At 38.0% G+C, this 20,498-nt stretch overlaps 1 pseudogene; it reads right to left on the reverse strand.

The window, feature by feature from the left end:
* Window positions 1–19,104: 19,104 nt before the first annotated feature.
* On the reverse strand, window positions 19,105–20,024 carry LOC132429045 (pre-mRNA-splicing regulator WTAP-like; annotated as a pseudogene).
* Between the last annotated feature and the right edge of the window lie 474 nt (window positions 20,025–20,498).

Here is a 20,498-nt window from a genome sequence, read left to right on the forward strand (position 1 = left end):
TCTAACCCAATGATAGACATTATACTGGGAAACTCAGACACCTCTTTTTTCTTTACCTACTTTATACTTCTGGACACCAGTATTTTCACATTTTTAAAAATTGATTTGAGGCCTGATTCTGAGGCATGTTAATTTATTGAGTCTCTAAGCTGGGACAAATATTTTAGTTTCACTCAGTATGTAGCTTTCTCATTTCCCTTCCAGGTCAGTAGATAAATCCTTCTCTTAATATTTCATAAATGCCAGGAGTTAGTTAACAGTGCTGAGACAGCATTAAACTAATCTCTCTGGTTCTTGACACAGTCTTTATTTTGTTCTTAACCCCAGAAGATGTCACATTTGCAGATGATATTTAAATTTCACCTGAAACACTGTGAGGTATGATTTCTTCAAAACTACAGTGTTTTGCAAAGCAGTTTTAACAGTCACTATGGGAAATTTTGCATCCTTCAGAAAGCCAAATCTTTCAGAACTCATAAAATCACCTGATAACTAGAGAAGAGTGCTAAGAAAGAAGCCAATCAGCTAAGCTAAGTATTTCATTGGCTTTTAGGTTTACATTTTTTTCTTATTGAAGGTTAGTACTCTGACCTCCTCTATAATTAGGCAGTTAACAGAAGCGAAGCAACCTGTTGCAATATTTTTTCTTAACTAAATGTGCCAGTTTGAATGCTGCATCAAGTCATCTGATTCTGGACATAGCACTATTTTTGTTATTCATTCATTTTCCTTTTGAGTTCAAAAAACAGTTGTTTTGCCTGGCATCATGTAAACCTAGCCTTGGCTTTGAGGATTCCCCTCTTCCTTATTCTTTTTTTGCCATGTTTGTCACACTTTAGTTTTTTATGCCAAACCTTTTTAAAGCATTGTCCTCGGCACTCACATCACTACTGTCATGGCAACCAGGTGGATATAACTGAACTTATGTGTATTCATTAAGCAAAAATGGGGCTACTCAAAATTTTTTGTTTGAATACTCTTTAGCCATATTTTTGATTCAGAAGATGGGACTCTGTACCTATGATGGAGGAACCTAAGAAAATGGTTCCTAGTTTCTAGTTTGCAGTAGCTTTGGCTTCTGTGGGATAATTTCTATCAGACAACTGGATGCATTTGAAAATCTTTATATCTTAATATTAGAAGAGTCTTATTAGCTTCGCTTGTTTCTGTTTAGAATTAATGACCAGGAAACATAGTTCATCTTTTAAGATCATTCCAGACTTTTAGTAAACAAATAAGCAAACAAACATCAAATGAAATGAATTCATTAATTAATTCCAAAGTCTAGAAATGGAGGGAATGAAGGTAGGTTTTGTTCTATATTATACCTGTATGACAGAGCCTGAACCCCATTTTAAGGAGGTGAATTTTTAGCAATCTACCCTCTCTCTTTCAATATAGATATGATACATGTAGATATAGATATACATTCAACCCTTGGTATCTGCCAGGAATTGGTTCCAGGAGCCCCCACCTATACCAAAATCTGAGGATGTTCTAGTCCCATAGTCTGTCCTCTGTATCCTTGTAGTTCCACATCCACAAATTCAGCCAACTGCAGATAGGTTAGTACTGTCCATATTTATTAGAAAAAAAATCCACATACAAGTGTGGATTCAAACCCATGTTGTTCAAGGAAGGCTGGCACACCAGAAAGGCAATTTGGAAGCTGGGCATTCAGTGGGAGCTGGGGTAGATAATCTCAATTTACCGGATCAGAGTGTTTGTGATGTTCCTAACATAACACAGGTGGCTAAGAAATATTCTCTTTGTTTTCCTTCCCTTTCCCATTACTCCAAATGCTTGCCACTTCCCACTACCAGAAAAATAGGAGTTATGTGAATTTTCTAATGGGTAATAGTAAATCATCCTTAATTTTGAAAGATAACTGCAGAATACTTGTGAACTCTCAGGGTGGAGACCATGTCCTCTACCTATTTTGACATTTTATTATGGCTGATGCTGTGCTCAACTCATCTTTGTTAATGAAAAAGTCTTATTTAAAAGTCTAAGAAAAGAGGCCTCAATTTCTAAATATTCTATGAAAGTATATGATCCCCCAGTTTTCTAATTGATAGAACCATCAAAGCTGTTATTTTGCATTGTTCATTGCTGCACTACTATGTGCCATTTACTCTCAACATTTAAAAAAAATTTCTTCTGAAAACTAAGGTCAGTTCATGACTTCAATGCAACATAAAATTAGATAATGTAGGAGACGACATCTTGGGTGACTACTCTTAAATTAATATCAAAAAACAATTAAAAGGATAATATTCTTGAAGTTAATTGTCCCTGACACCTATTAATAATACGAGCCTACATTATTGCTATACACATTCATTAACTATTAGTATTTTAAAGTATTTATCAAAACTGAATGCTACTACAGCTATAAATTAAAGCAAAATTAGTATATTTACACCTGCCTTTAATAAAACTAAAATTGATTACTTTTCTTTGTCATCAAGTCAGTTCTCTAAAGCAAGTGATATATTTATTTTTTATTTTTATTTTTTAACATCTTTATTGGGGTATAATTGTTTTACAATGGTGTGTTAGTTTCTGCTTTATAACAAAGTGAATCAGTTATACATATACATATGTTACCATATCTCTTCCCTCTTGCGTCTCCCTCCCTCCCACCCTCCCTATCCCACCCATCCAGGCTGTCACAAAGCACCGAGCTGATATCCCTGTGCCATGCAGCTGCTTCCCACTAGCTATCTACCTTACGTTTGTTAGTGTATATATGTCCATGCCTCTCTCTCGCCCTGTCACAGCTCACCCTTCCCCCTCCCCATATCCTCAAGTCCGTTCTCCAGTACGTCTGTGCCTTTATTCCTGTCTTACCTCTAGGTTCTTCATGACATTTCTTTTTTCTTAAATTCCATATATATGTGTTAGCATACGGTATTTGTTTTTCTCTTTCTGACTTACTTCACTCTGTATGACAGACTCTAGGTCTATCCACCTCATTATAAATAGCTCAATTTCGTTTCTTTTTATGGCTGAGTAATATTCCATTGTATATATGTGCCACATCTTCTTTATCCATTCATCCGATGATGGGCACTTAGGTTGTTTCCATCTCCGGGCTATTGTAAATAGAGCTGCAATGAACATTTTGGTACATGACTCTTTTTGAATTTTGGTTTTCTCAGGGTATATGCCCAGTAGTGGGATTACTGGGTCATATGGTAGTTCTATTTGTAGTTTTTTTAAGGAACCTCCATACTGTTCTCCATAGTGGCTGAACCAATTCACATTCCCACCAGCAGTGCAAGAGTGTTCCCTTTTCTCCACACCCTCTCCAGCATTTATTGTTTCTAGATTTTTTGATGATGGCCATTCTGACTGGTGTGAGGTGATATCTCATTGTAGTTTTGATTGGCATTTCTCTAATGATTAATGATGTTGAGCATTCTTTCATGTGTTTGTTGCCAGTCTGTATATCTTCTTTGGAGAAATGTCTATTAGGTCTTCTGCCCATTTTTGGATTGGGTTGTTTGTTTTTTCTTATTGAGCTGCATGAGCTGCTTGCAAATTTTGGAAATAAATCCTTTGTCAGTTGCTTCATTTGCAAATATGTTCTCCCATTCTGAGGGTTGTCTTTTGGGTTTGTTTATGGTTTCCTTTGCTGTGCAAAAACTTTGGAGTTTCATTAGGTCCCATTTGTTTATTTTTATTTGCATTTCTCTAGGAGGTGGGTCAAAAAGGATCTTGCTGTGATTTATGTCATAGAGTGTTCTGCCTATGTTTTCCTCTAAGAGTCTGATAGTTTCTGGCCGTACATTTAGGTCTTTAATCCATTTTGAGCTTATTTTTGTGTATGCTGTTAGGGAGTGATATAATCTCATACTTTTACATATACCTGTCCAGTTTTCTCAGCACCACTTATTGAAGAGGCTGTCCTTTCTCCACTGTACATTCCTGACACCTTTATCAAAGATAAGGTGTCCATATGTGCATGGGTTTATCTCTGGGCTTTCTGTCCTGTTCCATTGATCTATCTTTCTGTTTTTGTGCCAGTACCATACTGTCTTGATTACTGTAGCTTTGTAGTATATTCTGAAGTCAGGGAGCCTCATTCCTCCAGCTCCGTTTTTGTTCTCAAGATTGCTTTGGCTATTTGGGGTCTTTTGTGTTTCCATACAAATTGTGAAATTTTTTGTTCTAGTTCTGTGAAAAATGCCAGTGGTACTTTGATAGGGATTGCATTGAATCTATAGATTGCTTTGGGTAGTAGAGTCATTTTCACAATGTCGATTCTTCCAATCCAAGAACATGGTATATCTCTCCATCTATGTGTATCATCTTTAATTTCTTTCATCAGTGTCTCATAATTTTCTGCATACAGGTCTTTTGTCTCTTTAGGTAGGTTTATTCCGAGATATTTTATTCTTTTTGTTGCAGTGGTAAATGGGAGTGTTTTCTTGATTTCACTTTCAGATTTTTCATCATTAGTATATAGGAATGCCAGAGATTTCTGTGCATTAATTTTGTATCCTGCTGCTTTACCAAATTCATTGATTAACTCTAGTAGTTTTCTGGTAGCATCTTTAGGATTCTCTATGTATAGTATCATGTCATCTGCAAACAGTGACAGCTTTACTTCTTCTTTTCCGGTTTGGATTCCTTTTATTTCCTTTTCTTCTCTGATTGCTGTGGCTAAAACTTCCAAAACTATGTTGAATAAGAGTGGTGAGAGTGGGCTACCTTGTCTTGTTTCTGATCTTAGTGGAAATACTTTCATTTTTTCACCATTGAGGATGATGTTGGCTGTGGGCTTGTCATATATGGCCTTTATTATGTTGAGGAAAGTTCCCTCTATGCCTACTTTCTGCATGGTTTTTTATCATAAATGGGTGTTGAATTTTGTCAAAAGCTTTCTCTGCATCTATTGAGATGACCATATGGTTTTTCTCCATCAATTTTTTAATATGGTTTATCACATTGATAGATTTGCGTATATTGAAGAATCCTTGCATTCCTGGAATAAACCTCACTTGATCATGGTGTATGGTCCTTTTAATGTGCTGTTGGATTCTGTTTGCTAGTATTTTGTTGAGGATTTTTGCATCTATGTTCATCAGTGATATTGGCCTGTAGTTTTATTTCTTTGTGACATCCTTGTCTGGTTTTGGTATCAAGGTCATGGTGGCCTTGTAGAAGGAATTTGGGAGTGTTCTTCCCTCTGCTATATTTTGGAAGAGTTTGAGAAGGATAGGTGTTAGCTCTTCTCTAAATGTTTGATAGAATTTGCCTGTGAAGCCATCTGGTCCTGGGCTTTTGTTTGTTGGAAGATTTTTAATCACAGTTTCAATTTCAGTACTTGTGATTGGTCTGTTCATATTTTCTATTTCTTCCTGATTCAGTCTTGGCAGGTTCTGCATTTCTAAGAATTTGTCCATTTCTTCTAGATTGTCCATTTTATCGGCATAGAGTTGCTTGTAGTAATCTCCAATGATCTTTTTTTTATTTCTGCAGTGTCAGCTGTTACTTCTCCTTTTTCATTTCTAATTCTATTGATTTGAGTCTTCTCCCTTTTTTTCTTGATGAGTCTGGCTAATGGTTTATCTATTTTGTTTATCTTCTCAAAGAACCAGCTTTTAGTTTTATTGATCTTTGCTATCGTTTCCTTCATTTCTTTTTCATTTATTTCTGATCTGATTTTTATGATTTCTTTCCTTCTGCTAACTTTGGGGTTTTTTTGTTCTTCTTTCTCTAATTGCTTTAGGTGCAAGGTTAGGTTGCTTATTCAAGATGTTTCCTGCTTCTTAAGGTGGGCTTGTATTGCTATAAACTTCCCTCTTAGAACTGCTTTTGCTGCATCCCGTAGGTTTTGGGTCATTGTGTCTCCATTGTCATTTGTTTCTAGGTATTTTTTTATTTCCTCTTTGCTTTCTTCAGTGATCACTTCATTATTAAGTAGTGTATTGTTTAGCCTCCATGTGTTTGTATTGTTTAGCCTCCATTTGTTTGTATTTTTTACAGATCTTTTCCTGTAATTGATATCTAGTCTCATGGCGTTGTGGTCGGATAAGATACTTGATACAATTTTAATTTTCTTAAATTTACCAAGGCTTGATTTGTGACCCAAGATATTATCTATCCTGGAGAATGTTCCATGAGCACTTGAGAAAAATGTGTATTCTGTTGTTTTTGGATGGAGTGTCCTATAAATATCAATTAAGTCCATCTTGTTTAATGTATCATTTAAAGCTTGTGTTTCCTTATTTGTTTTCATTTTGGATGATCTGTCCATGGGTGAAAGTGGGGTGTTAAAGTCCCCTACTATGAATGTGTTACAGTCGATTTCCCCTTTTATGGCTGTTAGTTTTTGCCTTATGTATTGAGGTGCTCCTATGTTGGGTGCATACATATTTACAATTTTTCTATCTTCTTCTTGAATCGATCCCTTGATCGTTACATAGTGTCCTTCTTTGTCTCTTGTAATAGTCTTTATTTTAAAGTCTATTTTGTCTGATATGAGAATTGCTACTCCAGCTTTCTTTTGGTTTCCATTTGCTTGGAATATCTTTTTCCATCCCCTTACTTTCAGTCTGTATGTGTCTCTAGGTCTGAAGTGGGTCTCTTGTAGAGAGCATATATATGGGTCTTGTTTTTGTATCCATTCAGCCAATCTGTGTCTTTTGGTGGGAGCATTTAGTCCATTTACATTTAAGGAAATTATCGATATGTATGTTCCCATTCCCATTTTCTAAATTGTTTTGGGTTTGTTAGTATAGGTCTTTTCCTTCTCTTGTGTTTCTTGTCTAGAGAAGTTCCTTTAGCATTTGTTGTAAAGCTGGTTTGGTGGTGCTGAACTCTCTCAGCCTTTGCTTGTCTGTAAAGGTTGTAATTTCTCCATCAAATCTGAATGAGATCCTTGCTGGGTAGAGTAATCTTGGTTGCAGGTTTTTCTCCTTCATCACTTTCAGTATTTCCTGCCACTCCCTCCTGGCTTGCAGAGTCTCTGCTGAGAGATCAGCTGTTAACCTTATGGGAATTCCCTTGTGTGTTATTTGTTTTTTTTCCTTGCTGCTTTTAATATGCTTTCTTTGTATTTAATTTTTGACAGTTTGATTAATATGTGTCTTGGCGTATTTTTCCTTGGATTTATCCTATATGGGACTCTCTGTGCTTCCTGGACTTGATTAACAATTTCCTTTCCCATATTAGGGACGTTTTCAACTATAAAAATTCTCAGTCTCTTTCTTTTTCTCTTCTTTTTCTGGAACCCCTATAATTCGAATGTTGGTGTGTTTAATGTTGTCCCAGAGGTCTCTGATACTGTCCTCAGTTCTTTTCATTCTTTTTTCTTTATTCTTCTCTGCAGTAGTTATTTCCACTATTTTATCTTCCAGGTCACTTATCCGTTCTTCTGCCTGAGCTATTCTGCTATTGATCCCATCTAGAGTATTTTTAATTTCATTTATTGTGTTGTTCATCGTTGCTTGTTTCATCTTTATTTCTTCTAGGTTCTGGTTAAATGTTTCTTGCATTTTGTCTATTCTATTTCCATGATTTTGGATCATCTTTACTATCATTATTCTGAATCTTTTTCAGGTAGACTGCCTATTTCCTCTTCATTTGTTAGGTCTGGTGCATTTTTATCTTGCTCCTTCATCTGCTGTGTGTTTTTCTGTCTTCTCATTTTGCTTATCTTACTTTGTTTTGGGTCTCCTTTTTGCAGGCTGCATGTTCGTAGTTCCTGTTGTTTTTGATGTCTGTCTCCAGTGGCTAAGGTTGGTTCAGTGGGTTGTCTAGGCTTCCTGGTGGAGGGGACTAGTGCCTGTGTTGTGGTGGATGAGGCTGGATCTTGTCTTTCTAGTTGCCAGGTCCATGTCTGGTGGTGTGTTTTGGGGTGTCTGTGGACTTATTATGATTTTAGGCATCCTCTCTGCTAAAGGGTGGGGTTGTGTTCCTGTTTTGCTAGTTGTTTGGCATAGGTTGTCCAGCACTGTAGCTTACTGGTCGTTGAGTGAAGCTGGGTGCTGGTGTTAAGATGGAGGTCTCTGGGAGAGTTTCACTGTTTGATAGTATTTGGAGCTGGGAGGTCTCTTGTTGACCAGTGTCCTGAAGTTGGCTCTCCCACCTCAGAGGTAGAGCCCTGACTCCTGGCTGGAGCACAAAGAGCCTTTCTTCCACACAGCTTAGAATAAAAGGGAGAAAAAGTAGAGAGAATTATTAGAAGTAGGAAGAAAGAAAGAAAGAAAGAAAGAAAGAAAGAAAGAAAGAAGGGAAGGAAGGAAGGAAGAAAGAAAGAAAGAAAGAAGAAAAGAAGGAAAGAATGCAAGAAGGAAAGAAAGGAGGGAGGGATGGAGGGAGGGAGGAAGGATGGAAGGAAGGAAGGAGGGAAGGAAGGAAAAAAGACAGAAAGAAAGAAGATACAGTAAAATAAAATAAAGTATAATAAAGTTATTGAATTAAAAAATAATTATTTAGGAAAAAAAAAGGACGGATAGAACCTTAGGACAAATGGTGGAAGCAAAACTATACAGACAAAATCTTACACAGTAGCATACAGATACACCCTCACAAAAAGAGGTAAAGGGGGAAAAATCATAAATCTTGCTCTCAAAGGCCACCTCCTCAATTTGGGATGATTCGTTGTCTAAAGGAGGGAAGGAAGGAAGGAAGGAAGGAAGGAAGGAAAGGAAGAAAGAAAGAAAAGAAAAGAAAGAAAGAAGGTAAAGTATAATAAAATTATTAAAATTAATTATTAAGAAAACAATTAAAAAAAAATGGACAGATAGAACCCTAGGACAAATGGTGGACGCAAAGCTATATAGACAAGATCTCACACAGAAGCATACACATACACACTCACAAAAAGCAGAAAAGGGGAAAAAAATCATAGATCTTGCTCTCGAAGTCCACCTCCTCGATTGTGGATGACTCGTTGTCTATTCATGTAGTCCACAGATGCAGGGCACATCAAGTTGATTATGGAGCTTTAATCCGCTGCTTCTGAGGCTGCTGGGAGAGTTTTCCCTTTCTCTTCTTTGTTCTCACAGCTCACAGAGGCTCAGCTTTGGATTTGGCACTGCCTCTGCGTGTAGGTCGCTGGAGGGCGTCTGTTTTTTCTCAGACAGGACGGGGTTAAAGGAGCCGCTGATTCGGGGGCTTTGGCGAGCTCAGGCGGGGGGGAGGGAGGGGCACGGCGTGCGGGGCGGGCCTGCGGCGGCAGAGGCCGGCGTGACGTTGCCCCAGCCTGAGGCGCGCCGTGTGTTCTCCCGGGGAAGTTGTCCGTGGATCCCGGGAACCTGGCAGTGGCGGGCTGCACAGGCTCCCCGGAAGAGAGGTGTGGATAGTGACCTGTGCTCGCACACAGGCTTCTTGGTGGCGACAGCAGCAGCTTTAGTGTCTCATGCCCGTCTCTGGGGTCCGTGCTTTTAGCCGCGGCTCGCGCCCGTCTCTGGAGCTCCTTTAAGCAGCGTTCTTAAACCCCTCTCCTCGCGCACCAGGAAACAAAGAGGTAAGAAAAAGTCCCTTGCCTCTTCGGCAGCTCCAGACTTTTCCCGTACTCCCTCCTGGCTAGCTGTGGCGCACTAGCCCCTTCAGGCTGTGTTCACACCGCCAGCCCTCTCCCTGTACTCCGACCGAAGCCCGAGCCTCAGCTCCCAGCCCCGCCCGCCCTGGCAGGTGAGCAGACAAGCCTCTCGGCCTGGTGAGTGCTGGTCGGCGCCAATCCTCTGTGCGGGAATCTCTCCGCTTTGCCCTCCGCACCCCTCTTGCTGCGCTCTCCTCCGCGGCTTCGAAGCTTCCCCACCTCCGCCACCCGCAGTCTCCGCCCGCGAAGGGGCTTCCTAGTGTGTGGAAAGCTTTCCTCCTTCACAGCTCCCTCCCACTGGTGCAGGTGCCGTCCCTATTCTTTTGTCTCTGTTTTTTCTTTTGCCCTACCCAGGTACGTGGGGAGTTTCTTGCCTTTTGGAAGGTCTGAGGTCTTCTGCCAGCATTAAGTAGATGTTCTGTAAGAGTTGTTCCACGTGTAGATGTATTTCTGGTGTATCTGTGGGCAGGAAGGTGATCTCCACGTCTTACTCTTCCGCCATCTTCCCAGCACCCTAGCATGTGATATATTTAAAAGGGACCAAACCAAAAATCAGGAATTTTGAGTTGTAATTCCAGCTGTACCATTCACTGAGTGAGAGGCTTTAATAAATCACTTAACCTCCTTAGACCTTCAACTGCTTAACTCTGAAAAGAGAAGTTTGGAGTAGATTAATATATATGCTTATTTTTAGCTTGAAAATTCTGCAATATCTGAACATATAGTCTTGATTTTAAATTTCAGACACAAGGTGGCACTATTAGCAGTGATTTTCATTTAATCCACAGATAAAACCAGGGCAATTTTAAGATGTGTATACTAAAAAAAAATCGAAATACATCCGCACACACACATACCCTCACACACACACATGCTGTCTTTGGTTGATTACCATAACGTAACATCTGGATGAAAGCTGAACAATTCAGTCAACCAACTGCTCGATACTAAGATGATTGATTGATTTTTTTTTTTTCATTTTCATGAGAATATTTCAGTGTTGGGTAGGCAATAAAGACATATTTGCAAAAATGTGTGCAAGATGAAGATTGATAATGCTATGATTTCAATATAAGTAGGAAATCTTGAACAAGATATATCAATTTTATAGGATGAGAGGGAAGGTGTTGAAACGTGGGCAAATTGCATAACTAAGAGTTTGCTATTAAATTTAGAAGAATACTTGCTAGGATGCAATTTTCAAATAACAGTAAAGACAGACGTTTTAGAAAATTGAAAAGGTGTAGCGCACACAGAGATGAGAATTTAAATTCTAATCGAAACCATTTTTTTCTGAGAATTTCCAAACTCTTGCTGCCACTTCCCAAAAAACTCTCCACATGTTTTGAGGACCAAGCAACATTTTGTGGCTAAACCAATATCGTGATTTAATAGAATATTCTAGTAATAAACACATTTTTCCCTAAAAGCTGAATTTGTCCCTTCCTTGTTTGTTATGATGGTTTTCAAATTAACTCTTTCATGGTAAGTTCAAATGCAGTTTCTCCTTTTTAGTGTTTTCCCAATCCAGGTAGAATTAGTCTCCCCTTAATAATTTATAAAATTCTTAGAGTCAAAAAATACTGGAGATCTTTGCAATCCCCTAGACCACTCCTTTCATTTTACTGATGAGAAAAATGAACTCCAGAGAGAAAGCAGGAGGGCAAGAAGCACCACATCTGATCTATGATAAAGGCAGAAATATGGTTCTAGTGTTCTATCGGGTGCTGTTGTATGTCTCAGATGGTAGACAGCCCTTTCTATCTAGAGTACAAATCTTATCTACCTTCCCAAACTATAAATTCCTTTTAGAAAAAAAAGTCTATTTTATTTCTCTCACACTGTCTAGCATAATATCTGGTAATATGGAGGTGCTCAAGACATACATTTGAATAAATAAATGATTAAATCTAATGAACAATTATAATAAACTAACATTCACTTCTTCCATATTTATTTGTGCCCACTGCAAATCTTCACTCCAGATAATTACATATTATAATGTCTTTTCATACCTCTACAAAACCATCTGTAGTGAGAAGTGAGAACTTTTAAAACTTGTTTTATTGTAAGCTACTCTGAAGTTGGTTGTAATCATAAGTTCTTTCCTATTACTCAGTGGATATCACTCAACTGATCTCAATTTAAATTGTTGCAGCTGAACAAGTAATGAATCTATGGCTCACACCATCCTTGGTTCAACAGACATTGGCTCAACAATTCTGAGAAAAGACTACCGTTTTTGAGTTATGTGGCTTCAGTCAGTGGTCTAATCTCCTTCAGTCTCAATTTCTTACCCTGTAGCAGGGATAGTGATAATTATCATTTCTGCACAGAGCTGTTTTCCCGAGTAAGTACACAAGTCCCAGGAACATGTGAGTCTGGCACATATGTTATTTGGAAAAAGTTGTAATTCTCTCATTATATTGGAGAAGACACAGGAGATAAATAAGTATACAAGAATAACTAAGATGAAGTTGCCCTGTTTTCCCAAGTGTTGGTCTAGTGTCGATAATAAGCAAATGCATATGTGATGGCCTCACTGATCTTTGGAAACAAAGTAGGGACACATAAATTGTAATGACCCATATAATTCTAGGTCTCACTCCAACTTATGAATGTAGAACTTTTTCAAAACTAAAGTTTTACCCAAGTATTTGCAGGTATTCTGGGAAGAAGTTTCATGTATGCTCATACATAACCCTCTCATGTTCTTCTGCCCCTCTCTTCTGTGGTATTCTACTTCTGAAGGTCTGTGGGAAGGAGGTTTCAGATGCCCAGGCTAACCTTCCACTGCCCTTGGCTACCAATGTCCAGTACGTCGGGGCAGGTGTCTATGCCGCAGTCAGTGCTGTCCCTTACTGCTTCTCCAGGGCAGAACCCAGTGCTTGGCATGAAGCCAGCGCTTAAAAACATTTATGCAGGGAATGAATAAGAGGTACCAAAGGCTTTCCTGGAAATCTGAACATAGTGGAGCCACATTGTGGTCAGTGCAGAAGGACGGAGGTTGGCTCTGTTCTCCCTTCACTGTCTCACTTTCAAAACTCTGGCTGGCTTTTGTTACCATGTCAGGGAGAGAGCCCCTTGTGAAAACAGCACCCTCAGCTTCTGCAGGCAAATCTTTTTTCAAAAAGACTGAAGGCAAAGATCCTATTCCTTTCAGTGGGCTTTAGGCCAATGTCTGAGAAAAGCATTGCTATTCTTTCCTTTCACCTTCCATTCTGGAACTGCTGCTTTCTCTCTCCCAACACCACTAGAATTCTCTGTATGTAGAGAAAAAAGAATTTAGTCATATTGCTCTTACTAGTTTAGTAGATATGCCTAGACATATCTAATTTCCTAACTAAATTCAAATGTTCACTGTTTATTCAGATAGATATTTCAGAAGGGAAATCAAAATTTTAAATATATTTAGAAATGAACAGAAATAAGAAAAGTTTATAAAATTATGGAATACAACAATAACTTTACTCAGAGTAAAATGTATAGTTTTATGTGCCTTTTTATATGCTTTAATAAAATTATTACAAATAAACTAAAATTCAACTTGAGAAACTAGGAAACAAACAAAATAAACCAAGAAAGAAAGGGAAAAGTGTTAATAAAGGTAAAAAATTAATATATTTAAAACTAAAATGAAAAGAATGATAAAAGTAAAATATATTTCTATTTAAAAAAACAGAAAAAGAAGCACTCAGTAAGTCAGACATAGAAAATTTTAAAAAGCAAAAATATACAATATTAGGAATAAAAATTGTGATATATAACTATAGATACAAGTGAGATTAAACAAAATTATAAGAGAATTTTATTTCTATAACTATGCAAATAAATTTGAAGTATATAAAATGGATGATTCTCTAGCAAAACATAAATTATTGAAATTGGCCCAATTACATAAAACATAAATATCAAGAGTGTTATATTTAAAAAATACAGGGCTGTAAAAGTAGTTTTAAAAAATCCACAAGGCTATTTTTAACTTTAAAGTGGAGATGCCTATTTTACTGTGACAGCACATAGTGGTCATCAGCAACACATTTAGATATAGGTATATTAATAAGCAAATTTAAACATAAAACACTTTTCTGTGGCCAAACACCATACATAAAGTTAAGGGACAATGACATGCTATGGAGAAAATGGAGCACATATAATAGACATAGGACTTTACCACATGTATTTTCTACAAATAAATTTTTTAGAAAGGTAAACAGCCAAATAGAAAACTGGATAGCATATATGAACCAGTAATTCAAAAAAGGAAAAATAAAATGAAATACACATGACATGAAAAGATCCTTAAACTCATAAAATTCAGGGAAATACATGCATATTTTGTCCATAAAATTTAAAATGTTGATAATATCAGTGTTGACAGGGATCTGGGAAAAGATCATTATCAGATGGTATTAGTGAAAAGTATAGATTGGTAAGAATATTTTGGAGGATACTTCGAAGCCTCGATTGAAATTTGAAACGTCATCCCCATTCTTAGGAATTTACCACAATGATATTTTGGGCTTAAAAATATATACTGGTAAGAGAGTCATTGCAGCATTATGGTAATGTTGAAAACAGTGGGAAAGTTAAATGCCAATCAATTGACAAATGGCAATGGGTGCATGTATAGGCACTAAACTCAAAAGATATATATTATGTTTTGTCATGAAAAAAATCAAGGTGGTATATGACAAAATTCCCTTTAAAAGTATATACATATGTGTGTGAAATTTTGTCTATATAACACACATAGGCTAATATATGTGTAAATCATCAAAGCTGCAAATTTATGTATCAAACTGCTAACAATAATTATTTCTGAAGGTTGTGATAGGAGAGATGGGTAGAGGGGGACGGATTTTTCACTTTGGACTTTATATATTTCCAGAAAAAGTGATGGAATAGCACGTGGTTTTTAAAATACTTCTCTGTCGTGATTTGCTACAGTTTTCAAATTAGATGAAATATTTTCAAAACAAGTCATGGAGCTTAAGTGTTATAATACGGAGATGAGACCCAAGCTGTGAGGGTCAGTTAGAGGAGATGCAATAAATACAGTCTGTTCCAGGGAGAAGTATGTCTTCAAGTAGAACTCTGGATATTGTGTTTCTTATGAGGCAATACAAGTCTCCTCCTTTAAATATTGTCCTGGTAGGGCTTAAGCTTCATTTGGAAACTTCACCTCTTTTAAGGTTCATTTCCCTATTGTCCAATTCACCTCTGTGTCATTCCCACGTATAAACTTGTTGCCTTTGTATGATGCATGAGGAGACCTTGTCTAATATGTTGTCTTTCACACTATGAGTTGTGACATATTCCTGGGTTGTAGAATCAGTGTAGTGGGTCTTGTCCAGCCTGTCTTAGAAAATAAAACTAGGATGGAACAGAGAGTATCATGTATAATAAGATGCCTTATTATTTCATGGAACCTTGGCTTTAGGTGTGTGTATATGTGTGGTAGATTGAGATGTAAAATGTATTTCTCATTGTGAGTCAATGACAAAATGCTTAAAAGCCACTGGTCTAAACACAAGTCTAGAAATAACCAATAGTATCAACTTGTGGATGCCTCAGCAGCTCCTGTGATCTGTCAGTTTCTTTGAGAGATGTCCAAGTCAGGACTTTATGCCAGCAAATAGCAAATTTCATTATTTAGATTTCTACCATTATAGCTAAGTGATTTCAGATATTGAAGGCTTTCCTTCTTTTTTCCATCTTGTGATGACTACTTTAAAACTGCATAGATTTTTTGAAAGGACTTACACTTTGATGTTGTGCCTGTCAAAATAAGGTACATGACAGTGTGTTAGGTAGTCCTCAAAACCATGGAAAAAACAAATTTTAAGTAAAACAAGCATAGTCACATTATGAAAGACTACAAAGGTCATATGGATTTGTAAGATAATATACAAGACTTCAAAGTTCTTTCTCTCCTGCAGTAATCACTGTGGGTGATCTGCCCTGAAATCCCAAGGGCACCCATTCAACTCTCCTGCCCTCAAGAACACTTCAGTGGAAAAGCCTGCTGTAAGCCACTGTGAGCCAGACTCATAATTAGCAAGTGACACCACTGCAGAAATTCATCGACACTTAATTGAGAAAGGAAAGAGGTCATGGAATAAGAGTTGTGAAGGTAGTAACTTCTGGCTACACTGGGCAATTTTGTTTTCAAGGAACAGAGATTCACTCAGATCATCTCAATTACTAGAGATTTATTATAGAGATAAACAGAATTAACAATAAAAATAATAACAACAGCTACAGGAATATCATGGGGAAACAAGAATAGCCTTGTACCTTAAAATGGAGCCTCACTGCCACTTAAACTGTCATTTTGGATCCAGGAAGCAAGTGATCAGGTATTTATTGTGGCCTCTGCAGAAAAGGTGACAAAGTTCTGTGTCTCTGCTTCTCTGAGCTGCCAACCAACTACCTGATCTCAGGTTGTATTTTTTTGGTTTGTGCTTTGTTGTGTCTTCTTTACCAAGTGTATATCATAGTATCTACTGTTTCTGTCTCTGCTGCCTGCCTATTTCTAACAATGACTGACTTTCTGCCTGCTCAGTTCATATTCCCAGAGAGAATTTCTGAGTGGTCTAGCTAATAAGGATACTTCCTGCCACCAGCTGAGCATGTACACACTCTGGAGCCAGATAGCCTGTTTCAAAGCCCAGCTTTACTGAGTACTGGACATTTGACCTTGGGCAACTGATTTAAATTTCTGTTCCTCAGCTTCCTTACCTATATAATGGTGTCTATCCCATAGAATGGTTGAAGAGTCGATGTGTGATAAGTACTTTTAGCTCTCATTAAGTACTGGTACTCAAGTAGAGCTTTTGCAGCAATGTTTCTCAGTTCTTGAGATAACCTATAGGAATGGCCAGTATACTGGGGCCACAATATACAGACATGATTTCCTAACTTCATATAAATAAGTATCTACTGTACGCCAAGCCCAGCAATGATGCTTTCATGCTTGTAGGGAAACACAATGAAGAAAAGCGGGGGGGGGGGGGGGGGGGGACATGGGTACTTGAGCAATGGCAGTGATAGGATCTCATTGAGGGTATAGCACTTGAGCTGTGACGCAAGTGACAGAGGAACTTGTATCAGACAGTTCTCTCTGCCAAGTTTTGTTCATCTCTCCGGTTGGCCTTCTTAGACAAGTCTAAGATCATCCTACCCTAGCTCTCTCTTGTGTGCCTAAGGCTGCTTCCTGGAAACTCGCATTCTTTGCACTGATGTGGCCCAGGCCAACCACAGTGCAGCACAACTCTTCTGTGCTTTACTGCCGAAGCAGCAAGCCAGACCACCCCTTGCTGTGTCAAGATTCACCCAGAAGTCAGATGCCGGTGATATGTACACTACACTCCCAAAGGCCTCCACAGTTGTCATTTTGCTTGTTTGTTTTGAATGTGTTATAGTAGAGGAAAGATGGATGGCTAGATTTTCACAAGCCCTGCCAATTAGTAGGGATTCACGTTTTTCTTTCCCATTAATAACAGCTGTTGATTACTATTTTAAACAGCACAGTGAGCCTCACTAGCAAATTCATAAATACATCTGTCTCCAATCTTTAAAATTAAGAGCCACAAAACTGACTTGGCAAAGTAGAGGGGTCTGTTTCACTACTTGTTAATCCTTTCAGCCATAAATTGGTATGAATCAATTCTATATAGTATTACCTATGAAGGTGAAGGAAATAAAAACAGGGGAACCAAGAAGAGGACTAATATTGAGGGCCTTCTATGTAATTTTTTTATATGTATTATCAGCTCTAATTCTCAAAACTATTCAATGAGATGCATATTATTACCCCCACTTTTACAGAGGAAGATAAAGGTATTTATACATGGAGATATACAACTATAAGATGGTCAGATATGCTTTCCCCTCTATGAAGAAGTAAGGACAAGTCTTGCTAATCGGATAACTGATCACATTATAACTCCTTTCAAGGCAAACGAGTCTGTTCTTGGTAGCGTAGGTGGAGGGAGGGCACGTTCCTTTGTATGCTTGTCTTTTCCCTTTCATCTTTTAATTTAATTTTTTTAAACCAATCCTTCAACTTGGAAAGAAAAAAAATTTCCCTTCCTGTTGAAATAAACAACAAATCTGGGGTTTTAGCTACCTGATGTTCTTTGAAATGTCAATTTCAAGGGAGAAAATTAGTGTTGGAGAGCCTGGGACTAAATTTCAACTGTGCCTTTCTAAATTGTGCATGCAAATGGACAATTAGACCTGCGATGGGTAATTGCATGCCTAAGTGAACCCTTCCACAAATAGTTTAGAAGCTGATTTTGAAGGTTGAATTTGTAGCAGTCCTTATAAATTTCCTCTCCTGCTGGAAAAACCTATGGAAGCTCATCCTTAACTATAATAAGGGAACACCTCTCTATTCCAGACACTTCCCAGCAAAAAAAAAAAAAAAAAAAGTCATTTGAGGAGGTGAGAATAGAGTCATTAGTATTAGTAAGCCATTTATCCATCCAGAAATAATACTGTTAGTATTTTATCCTTATCTTTCTCAACTTATTAATATATTCCTAAAATAGTCATATATTTAATACTGTAATATACTTTTTCACATTTAATAATGTATTCTATAATGCCTATTCTTCCATAATCTTTTTATCACCTTCATGTTTTTCCATTTTAACATATCACACTGTATGGAACTGACATTCAAGTATTTCATGTTAGGTTATTTCTTAACTTGCTGTATTATAAAATACATTATTATAAAAATGCAGTGGTAAACATTAAGGCCCATTGTTTTTTACGTAATTCACTAATTATTTCTTCAAATCACTTCCCCCACATGCAATTCTGAATAGTATCATTCTTTTTGACTCTTGTCATAATAGGTGGAAACTAACTCTTTTTTCCTTATTGTTTTCACTCATATTTTATTTTTATTATTATTATTATTTTTGCCTGTTGAATGGAATGGGGATTTAATAAATTGCACTACTGAAAAAAATAAAGCAGTAAGTCTCATCACAGCTAATATCCTTATACAATCTAGTTGTGAAATGAATGTTTATAATGCTTCAAACAGTTTAGACCTGAAGTTTGATACCACACCTTCATTATTTGTACATTCCTCAATAAGATTATCTACAGTATTAGCAACCATTCAAAGAACAAACCATTGAGTAAAACCACATTGATTTAAGGCTCAATCAAGTAATATGGAGCCCCAAACTAAATGGTTAAATGTATGAACTACTTGTACTGACATCTATTATTTGATTCTCTCATGACTATTAAGTTGGTTCTTAGCAAATAAACCCTTTAAAGGCAAAATTCACCTCATTTGAGTTTGACCCAGAAGTTCAACAACAATCACGAAGTCCAGTCTTATTGGCAAAACTGATATACAGTGTCTCTAAGTCACTATGCTCAAGGTTAAGAGCGATGCATATTCCATCTTTACATTTACTGGAATTTTACATGTTCAGTTCATGATTTTAAATCTCTAGGTTTTCATTCCTTCAAACTGTCTGAAGACACAGTGTGCCACAGACTTAAGACTTCTGTTTCTCCCTCTATTTTCTTCAAACAGAAACACTTCTCAAGTGTCTACATGTCCCAGAAGGGGAATTTTTCGGAGGTGGCCCCTTCTTCGGAATAGTCCGACGCCATCAGGCCTCTGAAGCAAGGGGAGGGGGAAGAGAAAAAAGCTGAAACACAAGGTTCATCTGGTAAGTTTTACATTAACCATTACAAGCTGGATAGTATAAGAATGTGGCTTTTTGGCTCAAAAAGTCTGAGTCTTGGTGTGGAAACGAGTACTTGGCTGTCCCACCACAGCTTTCCTGTAGTGGGACTGTCAGGGGAGTCTTGACTGGGGAGTATGACTTGTTTACCTATCAGGCGTAAACTTCCAGGCCCTCAGTTCATTTGGGGCTTGTTCCAGTTTGCCTTTAGTCTGTTCCAGTTCACCTTTCATTTTTAGGAAAAACAAGTTGATCGCTGGGTCTACTATTGTTGATCTCAGTTGGGCAACACTAGGCACTGGACTTGCTTGAGGTACTGGATTTGAGAAGTACACTCTTGCAGCTCTTGCTCCTTGGTTGCTAGTCGCATTACAAGAGTGTTTTCCCTGCGTGCAGACTCTTGCTGTTGCTGCTTTCGTTTTTCTTCAGATTCCCTTAAGCCAGTTACATCATTAGAGTTAGGATCTGCGTACCTGCCCTCCAAAGCTTGCACATGTGCTTCATATTGTTTCCACCTGAGAATTAATTCATCTCGTGCCATACTTTGGAGTCTGTTTCACTCAGTCGAACCTTTTTAGGAAGAGGTTCCTCGTTGGTCATCTTGAATCCTCTCCTGACGGAGGCCGCGCCGGCGCCGCCCAGTCACATAGGCTGACCCCGCGCTACCCGCTCGCTGCCCGGGCCGCCCGACCCCGCTGCCGCCGGCCCCCGCGCTCCTCCTCCCGCCACAGCCCCGGCTCTGCCCTTTATTTGCAGGTCTCGCTGCCACAAAATGGCACTGAGGGAGGATCATTCATATTTTAGGTTGTGGTCAACGGCTTGCAAAGGCCAATCTTTCTTCCCCAGCTCAGCACTTATGTGAATGATATTCCTGTCCTTTAAAGGGCGCTTTCCCTCTTTTTTCCAGCAAGATCCATTCACTCCCTGTAAAATTACTATGCCATGGAACACAGTAGAAAATGCTAATCTTCCTCATTCTCTGCCAAGTAAAGCAGTGTGATATAACATACATTCAATAATTTATTTAATTATGTATGCTTTCTTTCATATCTACTTAAATTACAAAACATGAATTAAATTTCCTTGGAGATTCAGGAAAAATCAAGAAGTAGTAGTCTTTGAATAAGGTATCTTCCTAACTTCGTACCTTCCTTTCTCCCTTCCTCCCTCCCTCCCTCCCTCCCTCCCTCACTCCCTCCCTTCCTTCCTTCTTT

The sequence above is a fragment of the Delphinus delphis genome, chromosome 8 (assembly GCF_949987515.2).
Source record: "Delphinus delphis chromosome 8, mDelDel1.2, whole genome shotgun sequence".
NCBI classification, from domain to species: Eukaryota; Metazoa; Chordata; class Mammalia; order Artiodactyla; family Delphinidae; genus Delphinus; species Delphinus delphis.